Source organism: Heliangelus exortis, chromosome 6 (assembly GCF_036169615.1).
Source record: "Heliangelus exortis chromosome 6, bHelExo1.hap1, whole genome shotgun sequence".
NCBI lineage: Eukaryota > Metazoa > Chordata > Aves > Apodiformes > Trochilidae > Heliangelus > Heliangelus exortis.
Window position 1 is genome coordinate 18,885,571 of NC_092427.1, and position 18,161 is coordinate 18,903,731.

Genomic DNA, 18,161 nt, shown 5'->3' on the forward strand with positions numbered 1-18,161 from the left:
CAATTCTGCCCCAGAGCTGCCCTTCCAGTCTACCTTGCCTCGGCATCCCAGCAGCACCCCAGGAAAACCCAGAACTTGAAAAGCCTCGAAACCCCACAGTCAGCAGCTCAGAGGGCTGGGAAGGATGCAGCGACCGGGATTTCTGGGAGGGACAAATGTACCACAGGGTGGTCTTGCACAAGGGGATGTAGCTCAGCGGTAGAGCGCTTGCTTTGCATGCAAGAGGCCCTGGGTTCAACCCCCAGCATCTCCAGTACCACAGTTGTTTTTTTCTACCTCCCCAGAGCCCCCTTGCTACTGGCTGTGGAGCTGACAGAATTCCCAACCCCACCTAAAAAAGTCCTGGGTTTGTCTGCGGGCAAGGCTGCCCTGGGGCTGCAGGCTCACCCGTAGCCTGCGGGAAATACCCAAGGCACAACCCTTCCCCTGTAGTAGTTGGAAAAGCCGCCTTGTGACCCTTTACCTGCCGGTTGGGTTTCTCTTGGTGAGAGACAAGATGTCTCTTGGGGTGAATTTCAGTGGGTCAAAAGCAGCTGGTTAGGGGACGGTGGCGGGTGCCTAAAAGAAGGGCTTCATCTGGAGTGGGACCTTTCTCACCTTTCTTCACCCCTGCAGACCAAGGAGTCGGTGTGTACAGCTGCCTGGGAACCCCCACCATGTCCCAGGCACTGCGGGGCTGGGGGAGCTGGTGCTGCCCAGAGACTTGGGTCACCAGAGCTGCTTTAGGGGAAGGACCCCACCGCCAGCCCCTGGGGAGCAGCGTGGGGCTGAGGGGGGTGTGGGGATGCACCGGCCACTCTGGAGGCTTTCACACTTCCCAGGAAAAGCGAGTGCCCAGGGTCAGGACGGGGCTGTGATGGCCCCAGGGCAGGAAGGACACAGGACTCTCCATGGCTTTCCACCTTTTGCAAATACCAGAGAGGTGAGGACCTGGCTCTGGAGGGGAGGGGATGGTGACCTGTTGACCATTTTGCAGAAATGCTGAGCAGCTCTCCATGATGTCCCAGTGCCCGGTCCCTGTGGAGCTGTGGAGTACTGTCCGGAAAGCAGAAGGCAATGAGGAGATGGCAGCGTCCTGGGGCATCCCCCATCTGCATTAGGCAGAGCTGGGCTGTGCAGGGCCAGGACCGCAGGGCTGAGGGGGACAGGATGGGGGATAGGGGTGCAGGGAGGGTATGACACCCTGGCTCATGGGTATGATTCTCACTTAGGGCATGAGAAGTTTGGCGTTCAACTACTGGACGAGCCTTCCTTTTACACAAACACCACCCTGCATTCTGCTTTTTTCCACACATAAGACCAGACACCTCCTGATGCTTCCACCCACCCTTCCATGCCCTACAGCTGCTCTCCCCATCACCAACACCCCCCTGCATGGGCAGGTTTGGCAGACCTGGACACCTCCCCCCAACCCAGTGCTCCCCCTGCTCATCCTGCTCTGCCCCAGAGCCCTGAGGCCAAAAGCAGCCCCTCAGGGAACAGCCCCACTGCCGCCTCCTCTCCTCTCCCCTGCTGGGTGGGTGTCGGGGGTGTGCAGAGGTGGTCAGGCGGGCAGGAGGTGTGAGGCAGCCCCGGGTCGGGAGGGAGGGCGGGTGTGCGGGTGTGAAGGAAGGACGGGGGTTGTGTAAAAGGAGGGCTCGTCCGGGAGTTGAACCCGGGACCTCTCGCACCCTAAGCGAGAATCATACCCCTAGACCAACGAGCCAGGATACTGAGGGATCCCTGAACCCTCATCCCCAGACTCCAACCCCGCCCAATGCTGGGGACGCTGCTCCGGGGCGCTGCCCCCTCCTCACCTCTTCCGGCAAAACCCGGAAAACCCCGGGAGGAGGAGAAGGGGGGGGGGGGGGAGTAGTTGTTCCTATCCTTTCCTGGGTCCATCGCAGCCTGCCCATGGGTCATTGTTAGGCTCCCTGAGCAGCCCTGGACCCTCCTGTCCCAGCCAGTCTTTGCTGCCCCCTTTTCCTGGGAAGTGGGGAAGTCTCCGGGGGGACTGCTGCACCCCCGCACACGTCCTCAGCCTCGCTCTGCTCCCTAGAGGCAGGTAGCAGGGCCTGACCCCAAAAAGCTGAAAGCCAAGGGAACAGTGGGCAGGGGAAGCACGGCCTCTCTGATGTTCCAAATCTGGGTTCTTCACCCCCTGTGCAAAAAAAACCCAAACCAACCCATACACCAATTTCTACCTGCAGAAAAAGGTGCCAGGGAGAATGTTTCTCACCCAGTGTCAGGTCCGGGACACTAAATAACAAGAAACTGCCGTAAATAATGGGTTAATAATTTGCCACTCCTGCCTTACCTGTGAAGCAAAAATTCACAGTTCTTTTTTTCTTTTTCCTCGAGGCTGGGGCTGCCTTTTGTTCGAGAGGTGCTCAGAACCAACAAGGTGTGATTCTCCCCTTCACGCCCCTCAAGAAAACAAACCCACCCAGTTGCGCAGCCGGGAACCGCTGTTACTGTTAACCCTTTGCTTTCCGCACCACACCCCAGTGCCCAGCCCAGGCTGGGGGTGCAATGGGACAGGGCACAAAGGGGGTGATATCCCAGTTAGCAGCTCTCCCCAGGATTGCCCTTGCTCTGCACATTTACTGGAATAAAAAAAAAAAAAAAAAAAAAAAAAAATTCTTCAAAGACCCGCACAGTAAACTGATCATCTGTGTCTCAGGAACTGACACTGTCCCAGGGTAGGGTTTGTTCTCCCACTGTGCAATAATCCAGTCTGCACACAGAGTCGAGATAAGTTTCTTTAATTCATGACACCTGTCACAGAGACTGGTGTTTGGTGGTTAATCCACAAAGCTAGCACACCTTCCCCGTAATACCGTGTTTCTTTTATAGACTGAAAAATGCAAAGTTGCTTTATCTCCAAGTACACTGATATTTTTCATACACGCAATTAAGTTGAAATGAAAAATTAATTAAACAAAGTGTCAGGACTTCTACCACCCACTACACACACTCAGAGTGTGGGGGACTTTTGTGAGTAGGGGATCCTTCTGGCCTGAGGGGGGTATTTTAGTGTGTTAATGAGGTAAATTCGATAGTCAGTGTTGTCTCTTATCTGTTCTATTTTGTGCTCAAGGCTAAAGACAGTGTTTAGTACCTTCTATTTCTCTTCACAACAAGGTAAATTTAGTGAACAGTCCCTCCCACCAGTCCTGCTAATCACAAGGAACATATTTTACATATGTTCCCTAACCTCCATTTTTTCCAAGTTCTGAACTTACTCTGTGTGCTTTGTTGTTCTCCTTTATGCAATTTTCTCAAATTTTAATTGTTAACCTTTATCAGTTCCCCCTTCAAGACTTCAGTTTATTCGTAGATATAATAGTTGGAGTCTTGTTTATCTTTTTCCTCCTGATCATGCTCACAAGTGAGTTCTTCATGTAACTTGTTAGGAAGGGCTTCCATCATCTTGGACATAGTAAGAATGTGTTGGCTTGGAGTAACCCACCATCCTTCTTGATCTTTTGAATACTTCAGCACCTCTGCCAATGGTCCTGCTTTTATGGATATTTGGGGTTGCTTCATATTTGTTTCATTTGTCGATATCTGAGCCCAAATTAATTGTTCCTGCAGCACAGCTCCTTTTGTGGCCATGTCAGCTTTTCTGTTCCCTTGAGCTCCTCCTTGCCCTTTTTTACTTGCTTTATGACGCAGCTGCTTTGGCTCAAGGATTGCCTGTAGCAGTTCCATGCTTTCTCATCTGTGCTTGATGGGGTTTCTCTGGAACATCAGAAGCCCTGGGTCTCTCCAGATGGCACAATGGGAATGAACTACCCCAATGGCATACTTGGAGTCAGGATATATGTTTACTCTCTGTATCTTGACAGTTCCAGGAAATTCAATAGACTGATAGTGGCTTTTCAACAATACTCTTCAATATCAGCATCAACCAGGATATCAATGTACTGCACCCCAGCATGATGTTTTGGTGGTTGCCTTACCACAGTTCCAGCTTCTTTGCTGATATCCAAGCCAGGTAGGGCTGTTCTTGAATCCTTGCAGAAGCACTGTTTGACACCACTGCACTTTCCTTCCTGTGTTTGGATTTTCCCATTCAAATGCAAAAATCATTTGACTTGTTTCATCCACCAGGACACAGAAGAAAGCATCCTTCAAATCTGGAACTGTAAAATAAACATTTGTTTTAGGTACAGATCTGAGCAATGTATATGGATTGAAAACAAGAGGATGCACATCCACGGTGATTCAATTGCTTTCTCTTAAATCTTGAGCCAGCCTGTACTTCTGAGGCTGGGGGTTTTTATTGGTAATATCAGGGTGTTATATTCAGATTGACATTCATTCTCATAACAGTCTATATTTTTCAAAGGTGTCAAAGATTTCAAGTCTTTTCACACAAATTTTAACAGATACTGTTTCTTACCAGACAAGCTCCAGACTTAAATTCCATCTTAACTGGTGTCACATTCTTTGCTCTACACCTGCTTTCTTCGAGGCTCGAACCAGAGGAATCCCGGCATCCATCGTCGCGTCTGGAACCTCATTCTTGGGTTCCTTAAATGAAGGAGTCTCTGTTAGCAAGCAAATCTCTGCCTTCCACGCCATCTCCTGGGGAACATGTAGCATCTGCACGGAATTCTCAGGAAAAGTTACTCGAGCCTTTGATTTACACAACAAATGACGTCCTGATAACAGCAGGGGACATTCTAGAATATAGAGGAATTAATGAGTTAATTTCTTGTTTCCAATTGTACACTCCTTTGGTTTCAGGAATGGTTTTAGAGTCTGCTTTCCAGTTTCTACACCAATCAGACTTATTTAAAGCTACTTCACAAATAGTAACTGCTGTTTATGAAAAAATCTATAGTTTCAATCCTCAGCTTGATTGGAACCAAAGGGTCAGCTGAAGAAGCATTAATAATCTCCTCCAGTCCCCATCAATCCAAATTGGTTTGGGTTTTTTTCAGCATGATCAAATCCCCACCAGCTCTCAAGTTGTCCTTCCCTTGACTCTCTTACTTGGGCACTCATTTTTTCCAGTGTTCCCCCTCCTGGCAGTTTGTACATTGATTTTGTCCTAAGAGGTTTTGACATTATTGGTCCCCCCAGGTTGGTGCCCATACTTGTTCTCCTCTAGCCTGCCCAGTGCCCAGTCCCCTGACATTATTCTGATTTATAGCAGCAGCTGGGGAAGCAAGCAGAGATTTCATTCTTTCTTCCTTTTCTCTTTTCTCTCTCCCCTTGTTTTTTATACACTTTATAAACTATTTCTATTACTTGTGAGATGCACATAGAGCCTTCCCCATCTACTTTCTGTAATTTGTTTCTGATGTCCAGGGCTGAATGCTTTATAAAGAACAAGTTAAAGAACTTCTGATTATTTTTTTCCTCTAAGTCAAGATGGGTCAATTTCCTAGTTGTCTCACATAGTCTCTCATAAAAGGCAGAGGATTCTCCTTCTGGTCCCTATGTAACATCAAGTAACTTTTACAAGTTTTTTGGTTTACAGGCCCCATGTGGAATTCCATATAGTATTAATTGCTGATATTGGTTAACACTTCCTAGCCCTCCCCTGGTATTAAGATCCCATCCAGAGTCTTCTGTGGGCAGAAGGTGGTTTGGGTCTTTTTGAGCACATCTTCTTTGGCCTTCTCCAGAACAGCTCTTCTTTCCTAGGGAGTGAGAAAAGTTTCTAAAATTACCTGGATATCCCCCTAGCTTGGGTTATGTACCAACATCATTGTTTTAAATAGTCTGTACTTTCCCTTGGGGTTGTCTCCATAGGGCCCCACAGATTGCTGCTAGTTTAACAAGTCCAATGCTGTAGAGGGAACATGTACACAACCCGTCCTCCCACCTCTGTGGCCTGGCTTGGAGGGGCATCTACAAGGTGACCTTGTCCCCTTATTGTTCCAGCTATTGGACTGGAATTGCCCCCTGCTTGCCCCCCTCTCATTCCCCTCATATGGTGGGAGTCCATCTCTAGGACCACTGGGAGGGGGCATTGGTACCAATAATTGGATATCTTCTACCTCCTCTTTCCCTTCTACCAGCTTACAACAACTGTTACAACTAGGACTCAATCCCCCCTCCACTTTTACACCACATTTCTCTTGAGTATCTCCCCTTCTGTACAGAATCATAAAAGCCTCCACATATGTGACTTCATCCCGCTTATCCACTCGATGACAAAACAACATCAACTGCAACAAAGTACTGTTCTTCAAGGATCCATTTTGTGGCCACTTTTCTGCATGACCAAGCTTATAATTTGCCCATCACTGATTACAGTACAGTCTCATTTTATCTGTTGCATCAGGGCTCCCCCGAAGACTTTCCAGTTTTTCAGGATGCAACCAAGAGGAAAACAAGAAGGTATCTCACTGGAAGTAGTGGTTCCCATATTAAAGTTTCCTTAACTACAGTTTCAGACACATGGCTCTGGGAAAGAACCCTCTGGAAAAAGCTGAAATTCTGATTCAAGGTTTGGTTTTAAGATGCTGTGGGTTGTTGTGACTTAAGCAGAGCAGATACCAATAAATTGACTACTTCCAGTGGATATTCTCACACACACATACAAGCAAATAAGTTTTTTGTAGTGCTGCACCTCAGAGTAACTCACCATCCATAACCAAGGAGGGTTCCCTGATTGACAACAGGTTGGAGGGACCTGGAGCCCTGCAGGGATGCAGTCCTGTCCACCAGTGGGAGAGGTAAGAGCACCAGGGCAAGGCTCTCCGGCTGTCCCTTCTGGGTAGACAGAAAAATGTTGTCCAAAAAAACAGTTTGCCCAGTGGGTGATAATCCTATCGACACACAGAAGTGAGATATTTGCTTTACTCCATCCCTGCACTGAGGTGGCTCCCAGGTGGTAAACCACAGAGGTAGCACCCCTTTCCCCTTATGACCGGATTTCTTTTATACTCACAGCAATGCAAAATTCCCTATTTCTAGGGGTAACTCTGCCTCAGGGCCCTTGGGCAGAGCAGGATGAGTGTGGGGGGGGAGGTGTCCAGGTCTGCCAAACCTGCCCATGCAGGGGGTGTAGGTGATGGGGAGAGTGGCTGTAGGGCAGGGAAGGGTGGGTGGGTGGAAGCGTCAGGAGGTGTCTGATCTTTTGTGTGGGGAAAAGCAGAGAGAAGGGTGGTGTTTGTGTAAAAGGAGGGCTCGTCCGGGAGTTGAACCCGGGACCTCTCGCACCCTAAGCGAGAATCATACCCCTAGACCAACGAGCCACGATGCTGCATCATCCCTTCATCCCCATCTGCCATCCTGTCCCCCTCGGCCCCGTGTCCCTGTCCCCGCACAGCCCAACGCTGCCCAATGCAGATGGGAGCTGCCCCGGCTCCTCCTTCCGTTCTGCTTTCCGGACAGCACCCCCCACATCCACGGGGATCAGGCACAGGGAATCCATTCAGCATCCCAGGAAAATGTCATTTTCCCACCTGTCCCAGGGCTGCAAAGTCTTGAAAACCTTGGAAGGGACGTGTGCCGCCCCCTGCCCTGTGCACCGCTGGCTCCCCTGTCCCAGCCCATTCTTGCTGCCCCCTCTTCCTGGGAAGTGGGGAAGTCTCCGTGGTGGCTGGTGCATCCACTGCACCCATACACCCTCAGTCCTGCTTTGCTCCCTAGGGTCTGGTGGCACCAGCTGTCCTCAAAAGCATCTCCTGGAGTCCCTGGGTAGCCCCTGCCTCTCCAACCCCCCGTGGCCAGCAGAGGCTGGGGGTGCCTGGACACCTCTGCACCCCAGCTCATTGGTCTGGGGGTCTGACAACTGCTGGGATGATCCCATCACTGCCAGGGGGCAAAGAGACCCAGCTCAGCCATGGCCAGGGCTTGGATCCCTCCTGAGTGAGGAAGGGGCTCTTGGGGCAGGGGGGGTGCCAGGCTGACACTGTGTCCCTCACGGGCAGCTCTGCCTGGGGGCCATGGTGCGGGATGCAGGCTGAGAGAATGTCCTTTAGGAGTGCATCCAGAGTTGGAAACAGAGTTTGTCACCTGTGTCCCGTGGAGCTCTTTGGTTTGGGGAGGCAAAAGGCAATGGAGATGCTGGGGGTTGAACCCAGGGCCTCTTACATGCGAAGCAAGCGCTCTACCGCTGAGCTACATCCCCCTGCATGGAGTGATCTCCACTGGGATGAAATCTGCCCAGCTTCAGTGTCAGCATCCAAGCTTGGTACATTCTGTCAGGTGAAAGAGAAGCCAAAGCATGGAGATGGGGTATCATTGGCAGGCAACTGGGGGAGGCCAGGGTTGAAACTCCTCCACTGGGTCTGCAGGGAACAGCAGGGATGCCGCTCTCAAAGAGTAGGTTGTCCCCTAAAGAAGGTTGTGTTTTCAAAAGGTCTCATCTAAGAGTTGAACCTGGGAGAACTCACATTCAGAGCAAGAATCAGACCTCTAGACCAATAAGCTAGGGTGCTGCACTCCAAGGCACCCCCAAACTCTGTGCCCCCCATATTTTGGCATTCCAGGCACAGCTGAGGTTGTGGATTTCCCCAGCACACACACAGCCTGCAGGTACCATGAAGTAGGTCCAGGCCAGCTGTGTCCACAGGCAGTCTCAGGGCTTTTCTGTGGGACCTGGTGGGCTCTGCCAGCCCCACAGCCATCAGGGGTCTGGAGATGCAAAAAAAGTCCTGGAGATGCTGGGGGTTGAACCCAGGGCCTCTTGCATGCAAAGCAAGCGCTCTACCGCTGAGCTACATCCCCCTGAGCCCCTGTGCCCCTGCTGCCAGCTCCTGGGGCTCCATCCTGCCCATGGGCAGGTAGCCAGACAGGGCATCTAATGGTCCCCATGGCACCTATCACTGCTGCCCTAACACATCACAGCTCCAGAAGCCACCAGGGAAAGTGGGTGCAGAAAAGGAGGGCCCATCCAGGAGTTAAACCTCTCACACCTGAAGCTAGAATCATACTCCTAGACCAAGGAGCCAGGTCAGATCCAAAGCCCTGTCCCCCAGTTCTCTGCTGCAGACACCCTGGTGCTGGGCACAGGAGGGTGGCTCCAGGGAGCTGCCATCTCCAATCACCACCCCTCAGACACCCATTATACTGGGACTAACAGTTTCCCTCCCCCCTGTCCCCGGGGTACCAGCATAGCTTTGGGACCAGGGATAAGAGCTGTGATGCCAGGTTATGGGCAGATTTCCCCAGGGAACTTTTTTCACAGCCCCCAGCTGACAACTCCGGGGGTCAGCCAGCTGTGAGAGTGTCATGATGGGCAGAACCAGGAGGATGGCTATGGGGAAAGACAGGGAGATTTTTCTGGGACACAATCCCAGATTAGACTACCTATAGCTGTGCTGGGGTGGGGAGTCAAGCTGATGTGGGACCCCCAGCTAGTGGGTTTCTGGGTCACATAGGGTTCCAGGTCAGTTCCACACACCCAGTGCTACAAACAGCCAGCTCCTCCAGCATCAATAACCAAATCTGCCTTCCCTCTGGGAAACATGCAGGCACTTAATTCTCAACAACCATGAACTGGAAGCCCTGGAATATTTAATTAAACAGTTCTTGAGTTTGAAACTCAAATCCCCAAGTATTGCATTCCCAGAACTTTGTAAACTATTGGGATTTGGGCTCCACTTTCTTGGTCCTCAGCTCTGTCTCTTCTTGAGGGCTGTCCTCCCTGAGACATGCAGGGAATGCCTGCTCAGAGGAGAAGGGCATGGAGGACAGCTGGAAGCTGTGTCTGGAAATGGTCTGGGCTCAGGGTGAGGCACGACGTTGGTGGAGCCAGCAAGGCTGTGGGCTGGCCAGGGTGTAAGCCTTGTGAGCCCCACTCTCATGGGTAGCACCAGGAGGGCCAGACAGGGATGCCAGTGCCTTTTGATTTGTATGCTTCTTACCTTATGACTCACAGGTGTGGGTGGCCTGTTATTTTCCTCTTCTATGGGATTTTCAGCCCTGGGAAAGAAGCAGAGCCCTCGCTGGAGCCGTGGTCTGTCTGGATCCCCAGGCTGGTGCAGAGCCCTTGCCTGGCAGGGAGGGCACACTGAGGGACTGCCTGGGCTGGGGTGCCTGGGCAGGGATCTCCTCTCTGTGGTGACCTCTCCTCCCTCTTAGCCCACAACCACTTTTCTCTTCCCTTCCTAAAACCTGGAAGCAAACATCCTCTCTGCCTTGGTGAGAAGCCACCAAGGCTTTGGTGTCACATTTCAAGGCTTTTCAAGGCTTTGGTGGGGAAGGAAAGAGACTTTCCTTGGCAAACATATCCCACCTCAGCCTTCCTCACCTGCAGGCTCCAGCTCCAGAGGTTCTGTGTCTCCACCTGCATGGCTCTAGGACATGTGTCTCCAAGCACTCCAGCCAGGAGCCCCAGTGAAAAGGATGAGGGATGCTGCCTGTTGAGTCCAGCTCACCCTCCTGGCATTGCCCTCAGCTTGACACCTGGGTGCTGGGGTGGGATACACCTTTTGCCACCCAGCAAAGACACAGGAGGTGAATCTGTGTCTTCATCCTGTCTCACTGCTGTGAGTCACTAGGACTTTAGTCTCCTCATCTGGATTGAATGTTGGGATCTTGTTAACCCAGCAATTATCTACCACAGATCCCTCCTTCCCTATCACCAGATTCATGCTGCCTGAGGCTTCCACTCCTGATGCTCCCACTCACTTGCTATTCACACCAGTCTTCCCTTTTCCATGGCAACTCCATAACTCTCCACTTGTTCCAACTCAAGCCATAATTTCATCCCTCCTCCCCACCCCATAAAGCCTCATCACCACCTCCCCTACTCTGCTCACTGCTTCTGGTGGCTTCCTCATGTACACAAACACAGGGAAACCCAAGCAAGCTCATTTGCACAAGCAGTGGTTCAGGCTGTGATGTCCCCATGGTTACACACGGCCCAAAAAGGAGACTGACACCTCCAAGGCTGTGGCCCCCAAAATGGGGAGCCACCCCATCACCTTCCCAGGCCAGTGTATTTCAGGTGGTCCCTCCTGAGCTGGTCAACCATATGACAATTCTGCACTGTAATTTCTGCTGGTGCAGAAGGACAGGAGAAAGAAAGTGAATGGAAATTGGGATATCCAGGAAGCAATGACTGCTGCTGGAGGAGGACACTGAGTGGCACAGGGAGAAGGTTTCCCTCAAGGTTGTGAGCAGGTGAGGGAAATCAGAGTTGAGCAGAAGACATGGAACTCAACAGATGCAGGCACAGCCAACTAGTTGCACCTGGGCTGTGTTCTGGGCTGATCTGGGAAATGCTGCTTCTGCTGTTGTTTTTGAAAGCTGTAAATATGCAATGCTGGAAACAAACACCATGACCCAGCTATTGCCCTTCACCATGTGTGTCCTTCTCACCTGCTAAGCAGTGTTTTTCATCTCAGTCTTGGTACATAGCTCCCTATTTCTCTCCAGGCCCTTTGGCTGCACCCCCTTTGCAGGAGCTTGTATTTTAGGGCCTGATAAACAGGTCTGTGGGGTCCTGCCCTGGGCAAGTTGCTGGCTGGGAGGGGATCCATGGTGGAGTAAATTCAGGACAGCTCTTGAGCTGGGAGCCAAGCTGGGCTTCACAGCACCCATGGGAGACAGGGTTCCTCAGGACAGGGAGTCCTGCAGGGCACCCAGGTCCTCACTTCCCTGATTCTGTCTGCACTAGGGCATCCCAATTTTCAAGTCAAATCAAGGACCTGCATGGATTTTCATTTTCTTCAGGAAAAAATAATATCTGTATAACCTCACCAGTGGAGTTTTTCAGTGAAAAGCCACATAAATATATCTTCAGTCTTCCCCACTGCTCCATCCTGGACTGTCCTTGTGCAGCAGATTAGTGGAAGACAGTAGCACAACCCTTAGATGTCTACAGATTCCTAACAAAGTTTTTGCTGGAAATCCAATCTTTTTTTTTCTTGGCAGTGGTCTGGAGAGTTTTGCATCCTGTCTTCACAGAGCTGGAATAAAAATATCCAAGCAGTTCTTGCAAGATGGGTGTAAAACCACATTTCTCTTCTCTTGGTGCTTTGACTGTGGAGCAATTGCCACATAAATTTTGCCCAAAGATCTCCTGAGCAATAGAACCAGTTGAGCTTGGCAAAGACTTTTGAAAACAAACATGCTTTCAAGCTCAGCATAAAATTAAACACTCATAAACTTTATGCAAATTGTCACCCTAGCAAAATGCCTCGGGTATGAAAGAAGGTTTAAACATTAGCTGAAAAGGTTCTGCTTGATGATACGTGGCATCTTAAAAAGATGCTTTACTCAATGCCCTACATCTTTTTCCAGAAGCACCTGTGTCCTCCTCCCTTAAAACAATTATTCTCCAGTTCTCTAACATCTCCAATAAAAATCTTAGGTCCCAGTGGTTGGGAAGAGCCTCTAGCTGAGCCTAGAGATGGGGTTATCCTTGTAGTCTGCTAACTGACCAGCTCACAAGCTCTTCCCTCTGTGTCTGGAACAGATGGCAAAATCACAGTTTCCTCTCATCTCCTTATGATTATGTTTATATCTCTTTCCTGACAGCATTATCACAGGCCTGAGTGTCCATCAGGCTTGGTGTCTCCGAGAAATGTTAGGATGTGTCTCCCCACTACACCTCTGATCTGTCAGTGCTTAGTCAAAGGTCTCATCAAATTTGGGTTTCTGAATCACAGAATTATCATTATGGTTGAAAAAGACCTCTAGGATCATCAGTGTGTGCCCAGAGAAAACCTGGGTAACCCTGCACATTGCTGGCACCCTCTTTCTCTTATGGGGCTGGGGATGCTACTGCAGGACAAGCTGCTCCCCCATCCAGTTTGGGGTGGTATTCCCTGAGTCACCCCATGGAGCTCCAATGAGAACATAGGTTCACCCAGCTCATGTTATTCAAAGGGATCACTCAAGGCAAATGTTGCAGTCATGCCTGCAGATATGCACATCTCTGCCAGCATGCATCAGCACAGAGCAAAGAATTTCTGCTGCTTTATGAAGAGACACAGCCCGATGCAGACCTATCACATGCCTGTGCTGTCTAGGTTGGAGTCAGTGTGCCCCTGTTTGTGTAAGGCCCATTTTGTCTCATGCTGTTGTAAAGAGGAAGAATTAAGACCCTAATGCTCAATGTCTTCTTTTGCTCTGGTATATTTTTTACTCTTCGTTGTCACCCATAAAACATTGGGCAAGTTGGGCACTGGATGACTATGAGAAGGAGCATCTCCCAAGAAGGCCACTTCTACCTTTTTACCCTGACCCCAACAGCCATTTACCTTAGCTCACCCCCATAATTGCTGCAAAATGCAGGGTAAATATAATTTTGAAATGTCAAACCTTGAATTCCCACCTCCTCAAGGGAACAGACAACAAGCCTGCCCCTACCTGACGTCCTCCCCAAGGACCTTGCTATGGGGCAGCAGAAGAGGTTTCCAGGCTGAGAAAGTTGCCTGTGGGCTGGTCACAGCAAACCACACACTTAATTCAGCTCAGCTTAGAGCTGAGTGGTGGAAACTCCCATTTTGGGAAAAAAAAAAAAAGAAGAAACCCCCACCCTCCCAGCAACAAGTTACCTCCAGAGAAGTTTGCCCCTTCAGACCGGAGGCACAAGGAACACCAGAAGACTCAGGCTATGATGTAGCATGACTTTAATGAGGAGAACAAACCAGTTCAGAGCAGGAGAAGTGCATTTCCAGCGCTCGATAAATAAATGGATAATAAACCCCACTCTGGGACAAGCCAATCTCTACGAAATGTCCCTCTACCCCACTGCCCCACGGCTATCATCTTCCACTTACAGACTGCTAGAAGCATTTTCACCCAGCCAGCAGCAAATGCCACGCAGCACTGCTGGGTTGGACACCTACACAGAAATATAAATAAGGCTTAGCGAGAGAAAGGTACACAGGCACAGTCTCAAATGACAAGCTCACACGGCTCCCTTGTCCCCCCCCGAGCTGGGAAAACCACAGACGTTTTCTTAGTCCTCTTCCCCAGTCTTGCTCCTGTGCTTCCTTTGTCCCTCCTGACGCTGGCACTGGGGGGGGGGGGAGGCAGTGACTGCTGGGGACACTCTCAGAGCCCACTGCCCAGGCACAGCAGCCCCCCCTTCCCTACCCCTCGGGGACAGCCGGAGGACACGGGCACCCCGCAGCACCTCAGGTAGCTCCCGACTGCCGCCGATGCCGTGGATCCCACCGTGGTGTTTTGAGGGTAGGAGCTGAGAATGGGCCCGGGCAGGGTGACCACGACAGTGGGGGGCTGGATGACGGCGGTGGAGTCCCCGCAGCGGCGGTAGCAGGGCTGGTTGCAGCTGGTGGCCAGTGGCCGGGGACCGCAGGAGGAGGGCACACAGAGGTCGTAGCAGGACATTGCTTGGTGAGGATGAGCACCTGAAAGCCAGAGCCAGGGAGTAAATGCAAGGCAGAGGCTGGTCCATCCATCCCTGCTGAGCCCTCATCCACTGGCTCCCATAATAAGAGATGTGGGGGAGTCTGGATGGGTTTGAAAGCCCAGGGTTTGAAGGTTTTCCAAAGGGGCAGGAGCTGGCTCCCCCCTTCCCTTTCCCCATAAACAGCTTAGGAGAAAGCAAGGAGTTTGGTTTGAGCTGGACATCTGGAGAAGCTGGAAGTAGCAGATGCTGAAAGCACTTGAGGGTAGACCCACCCTGCCTGTCATCCAGATGAGGGAAAGTTTTCAGCAAGCAAAATGCTCACTGAGAAGCATCTAGTTGTAGCAAAACCCACTTAAACCAGTACAGGGTGAACAAGCTGGACTTAATGTGAGCTGAGCTATCCCATCCCAAAATATAAGGGACCTCTGCTGCTCTTCTTAATAGGGACACATTGATTCCTGCAGCCTGGGCACATGCTGTTCTTTACTTTTTCTCCATCAAGGAAAACCACACAGGATACCCCCAGCTCTGTGGTTATAGGCCCCACAAGTTCTGCATCCCACAACCTCTCTCACTTGGAGAATCAACTCCTCATTTTGCAGCTGAAATAAACCCTTCCCTAACAGCCTCCATAGGGAGGAGGGAGATGAATTACAAACCTTGAACCCTTGCAGAGGGGGAGCAGGCACAAAGCTTTGGTGAAAGCAAGAGCTTGGTGGGGAGGAGACAGAGCCTGTTTTGACTTACCCAGGTGGTGGAGGCGGCAGCAGCTAGGAGCAGGTGGTGGGACTGGGTGCTGTACAGGGTTTTATAGGGTGCCCTGGCCCTCAGGGAGAACAGTCGCATACCTTCCACCTGAAACTTCCCAACAACCAGCAGTTTTCTCCTGGAAAGCTCCTCCGGCTGATTAAACAGTTCCCTCTTTCATCTGTCGTGTTATGCTGCTATTTAACACTGAGTAAGATTGAAATGATTTGGGCTACAGGCATTAATTACCTTGCTTCCTAAGGGCAAAGTACATTTTAGGTCTTACACCATGAGGCACGAGAGTGTTTCAGCAGAATTTAGGGCAGGAGCATCCCTGGCACATCACCTTCCTCTGAGTGCACCCATCTCAGTTCCCCAGTGCACCTGAGGTGAGCTTGGGGATTAAGGCAGAATGGGAATTAAGGTGAGAAATGTGTTTTTTGTAGTTAAAATCCTGCAATAGCGATCTCATCAAAAAAAGGAAAGCCAAGGGGGGTTGTGGGGTGTGAGGGCACTGACGAACAACACAAGTCTGGGATAAAAACCATCAGAGGAGTTCTCCAGCCCCAGCTGCTCTGGTGCTAGAGATGCAGATGTGGGAACTTGAACTAGCCCATCATCACCAAATTGTGGCTTTGGATCCACTTGGAGCATTTCGCCTTATTTTGTTACTATTCCTCACACCTGGGGCAGGGGTTCTGCTTGGAAGGCACATTAAATTTTAAAGTCAAAGTAATCCCAGGTGCTGGAGTCCACCCCTTGAAGGTGATGCACACCAAAACTTACTAATTTTGTGCTGTGACCTTGATTTCCAAGGCCGAGAGCCTTTCCATCTGGTGCTTTGGATATGCTAACAGCTGTGAGCCAAAAGTTTGCAGCTCTGCTTCCCTGTGATGGAGTGACATCGTCAAGACATTCTTAATTACAGGCTGCAGTGTGACACCAGTTTGCTCTGCTGAAAAAGCCCTGTTAGCTCCTGAACAGCCAGGGAGTCGCAAAAGTCCCGACCTGCCCTTAACAGTGAATCATCTGCACATTGAGGAGAGGGAGTCATTGACATGGTCCCAAGCTGGGGAATGAGACATCAGGCTCTAGGGGCAAGGAGGGTTTGAAGAAGACTCTTCATTTCATGCCAGCAGAGCCCAGGTGAAGGGCGAGCATCTGCTGACCCAGAATAAACCATCATTGTACCCAAGAACATGTGTGGAGCTGGGGACTGTCAGCATCACTGCTAAGAATGTGTTTTATAGGGGGTTTTGGGGTCATCTTAGTTCCTATGGTGACTCGGTCTTATAGAGTCACTGACTTGTCCCTAGTGACTCCTTTCTGCCCTGCCTGCCAAGGGAAAAAAAGACTTTCAGAGGTGCTAGACTCAAGTCCAGGTGTTTTTTAGCATCATTCTTGAAGGGGAAAGAGAAAATCAGATTTTCCAAGGTGGAGGAGAGGACGTGCTTCAGTCAGAAGCAATCTTCCAGACTGCTAGGGTAAGGAGGCCATGGGTTCATCACAGCCTCCTAAATGGGAATTTGGTGAGCAGGAAAAGATGACACTTTATTTTAAGCTGTACCTTTCAGCTTTTTACTCCACTTTTGAATAATAAAATTATGCCACAGGCTGCTACTCAGACTTTTTTTCCCCTTCACTGATCATTTTCTGTTTTGTTTTTTTGTTTTTTTTTTTTTCTTCTTCTTTTGGTGCCTCTGTGCACTTCCCAGGGAAAACCTTTGAGGCTTTCAGATACAGACTTGGACTTTCTGCTCTTCTATATCTTTCAGTTTTGCAACACAGTTTAAATACTTGTAGTTCTGCTCACTCTGGACAACTGAAGAATATCCATGAGTGCATCAATGATTGAAATAAATTCATGGGGGCAATTAGAGAGGGCACATTTCTAAATGTGAGCAGATCTGTGAAGCAGGTCCTTCACCTGGAGAAGGGAACAGGAGAAGCTAAATGCATGTGTTGGAATATTAAAATACCAGATTTCTGTAATGAATGAGATTAAAACAAAGGAAAACATAGGAAAACAATAGGGGCTTCTTGATGGAAATTCATGTATTTGGGAGAAAGACAAGGAGAAAATTTTCTGACCCATATTCATATCAAGGAATGAGCACTTGCTACTGAAGATGTCTTTCTCTGGATTAACCACAAAACAGAGAAAATTTCACAGAACTAAACACATCAGACCCATTTTCTTAACTTCTGCACACCCTGGATCCAGGATACGTGGCCACCGCAACCTTGGTTCTCCCTGCAGGCAAAGGCACAAAGAGAAACATTGACCTGGAACAATATTCACTGGGTTTTCCTTTGCATCACTAGCCCCAGCAGCACTTTGCAACTCCAGTTTTCCTCCTCTGCATTTTGAATCCCAACAACCCAAGGGCTAGATGTCTCCGAGACTGGCTGCAGGGTGGATTCGTGCCCCCACCCCAAAACTTCTCCCAAAAGCCAAAGGCAAAGGCATATTTTGGAGCAGTAACAGACCCACCACATCCCAGCTCTAAGGGATCCAGACCTCAGTGCAGGGGACTCACCCGGGGCTCACCCCAGGGCAGCAGACGACCTGCTGGCAGCATGATGTGTGGCCCAGGTGGCTGTTGGGCTCGTGGGACACTTTGGTGCCAGCAGGCACCACACTGACGCAGCCAGACCCACCGCAGCACCCTTGGCTGCCCGTGTCCTTGCTGGGGAAGACTTGGGGTGCTCCAGGGGTGCTCCAGGCCCTCTGTGTGTGCAACCCCAGGGAACAGAGCCCAGCCAGTGCCACTGGGGAGAGCCATGCTCTGGCTGATGTGTGCTGCCCCAGGGATGCAGATGATCCAGTTCCATGCCGCCACACATCCCCTGTAATTGCTGGGTCCCCCGGTGGGCTGGTGCTCCGTGGCGTCACCGAGGCTGGCACATCTCCCCCCAGGATGCTTCACCACCCCACACCAGGGCAGGCGTGTGCCAGGGTGGACATAGCCCAGCAGAATTGAAGGCTGTCCCAAGGGCATCGGGTTGCCCTCTCCTGGCTGCCTCTTGCCCCTCAGTCTCCCAGAACCCACCCTACTGCAGCCTGCACCCACCTCTCCTTCCCATTTCACAGTCTCCAGCTGCAAGTTGGTGCTTCTCCAGGGATGGAATTCCT

At 50.5% G+C, this 18,161-nt stretch overlaps 1 long non-coding RNA gene and 5 other non-coding genes across 6 annotated transcripts in view; 1 reads left to right on the plus strand and 5 right to left on the minus strand.

The window, feature by feature from the left end:
• Positions 1 to 181: 181 nt before the first annotated feature.
• Positions 182 to 253, plus strand: TRNAA-UGC (transfer RNA alanine (anticodon UGC)). Its single transcript has one exon. It is a non-coding gene; the product is annotated as a tRNA-Ala (tRNA).
• Positions 254 to 891: 638 nt separating this feature from the next.
• Positions 892 to 18,161, minus strand: part of LOC139797557 (uncharacterized) — a 336,133-nt gene continuing 318,863 nt past the window's right edge. The window contains exons 2-5 of the long non-coding RNA XR_011726507.1: positions 2,316 to 2,621; positions 2,219 to 2,238; positions 1,797 to 2,068; positions 892 to 1,111 (exon numbers count right to left, since the gene is read on the minus strand). This is a non-coding gene — a long non-coding RNA (uncharacterized lncRNA). The remainder of the gene's footprint in view (positions 1,112 to 1,796; positions 2,069 to 2,218; positions 2,239 to 2,315; positions 2,622 to 18,161) is intronic.
• TRNAP-AGG (transfer RNA proline (anticodon AGG)) lies at positions 1,634 to 1,705 on the minus strand. The gene has a single exon. It is a non-coding gene; the product is annotated as a tRNA-Pro (tRNA).
• TRNAP-AGG (transfer RNA proline (anticodon AGG)) lies at positions 7,128 to 7,199 on the minus strand. The gene has a single exon. It is a non-coding gene; the product is annotated as a tRNA-Pro (tRNA).
• TRNAA-CGC (transfer RNA alanine (anticodon CGC)) lies at positions 8,006 to 8,077 on the minus strand. Its single transcript has one exon. It is a non-coding gene; the product is annotated as a tRNA-Ala (tRNA).
• On the minus strand, positions 8,605 to 8,676 carry TRNAA-UGC (transfer RNA alanine (anticodon UGC)). Its single transcript has one exon. It is a non-coding gene; the product is annotated as a tRNA-Ala (tRNA).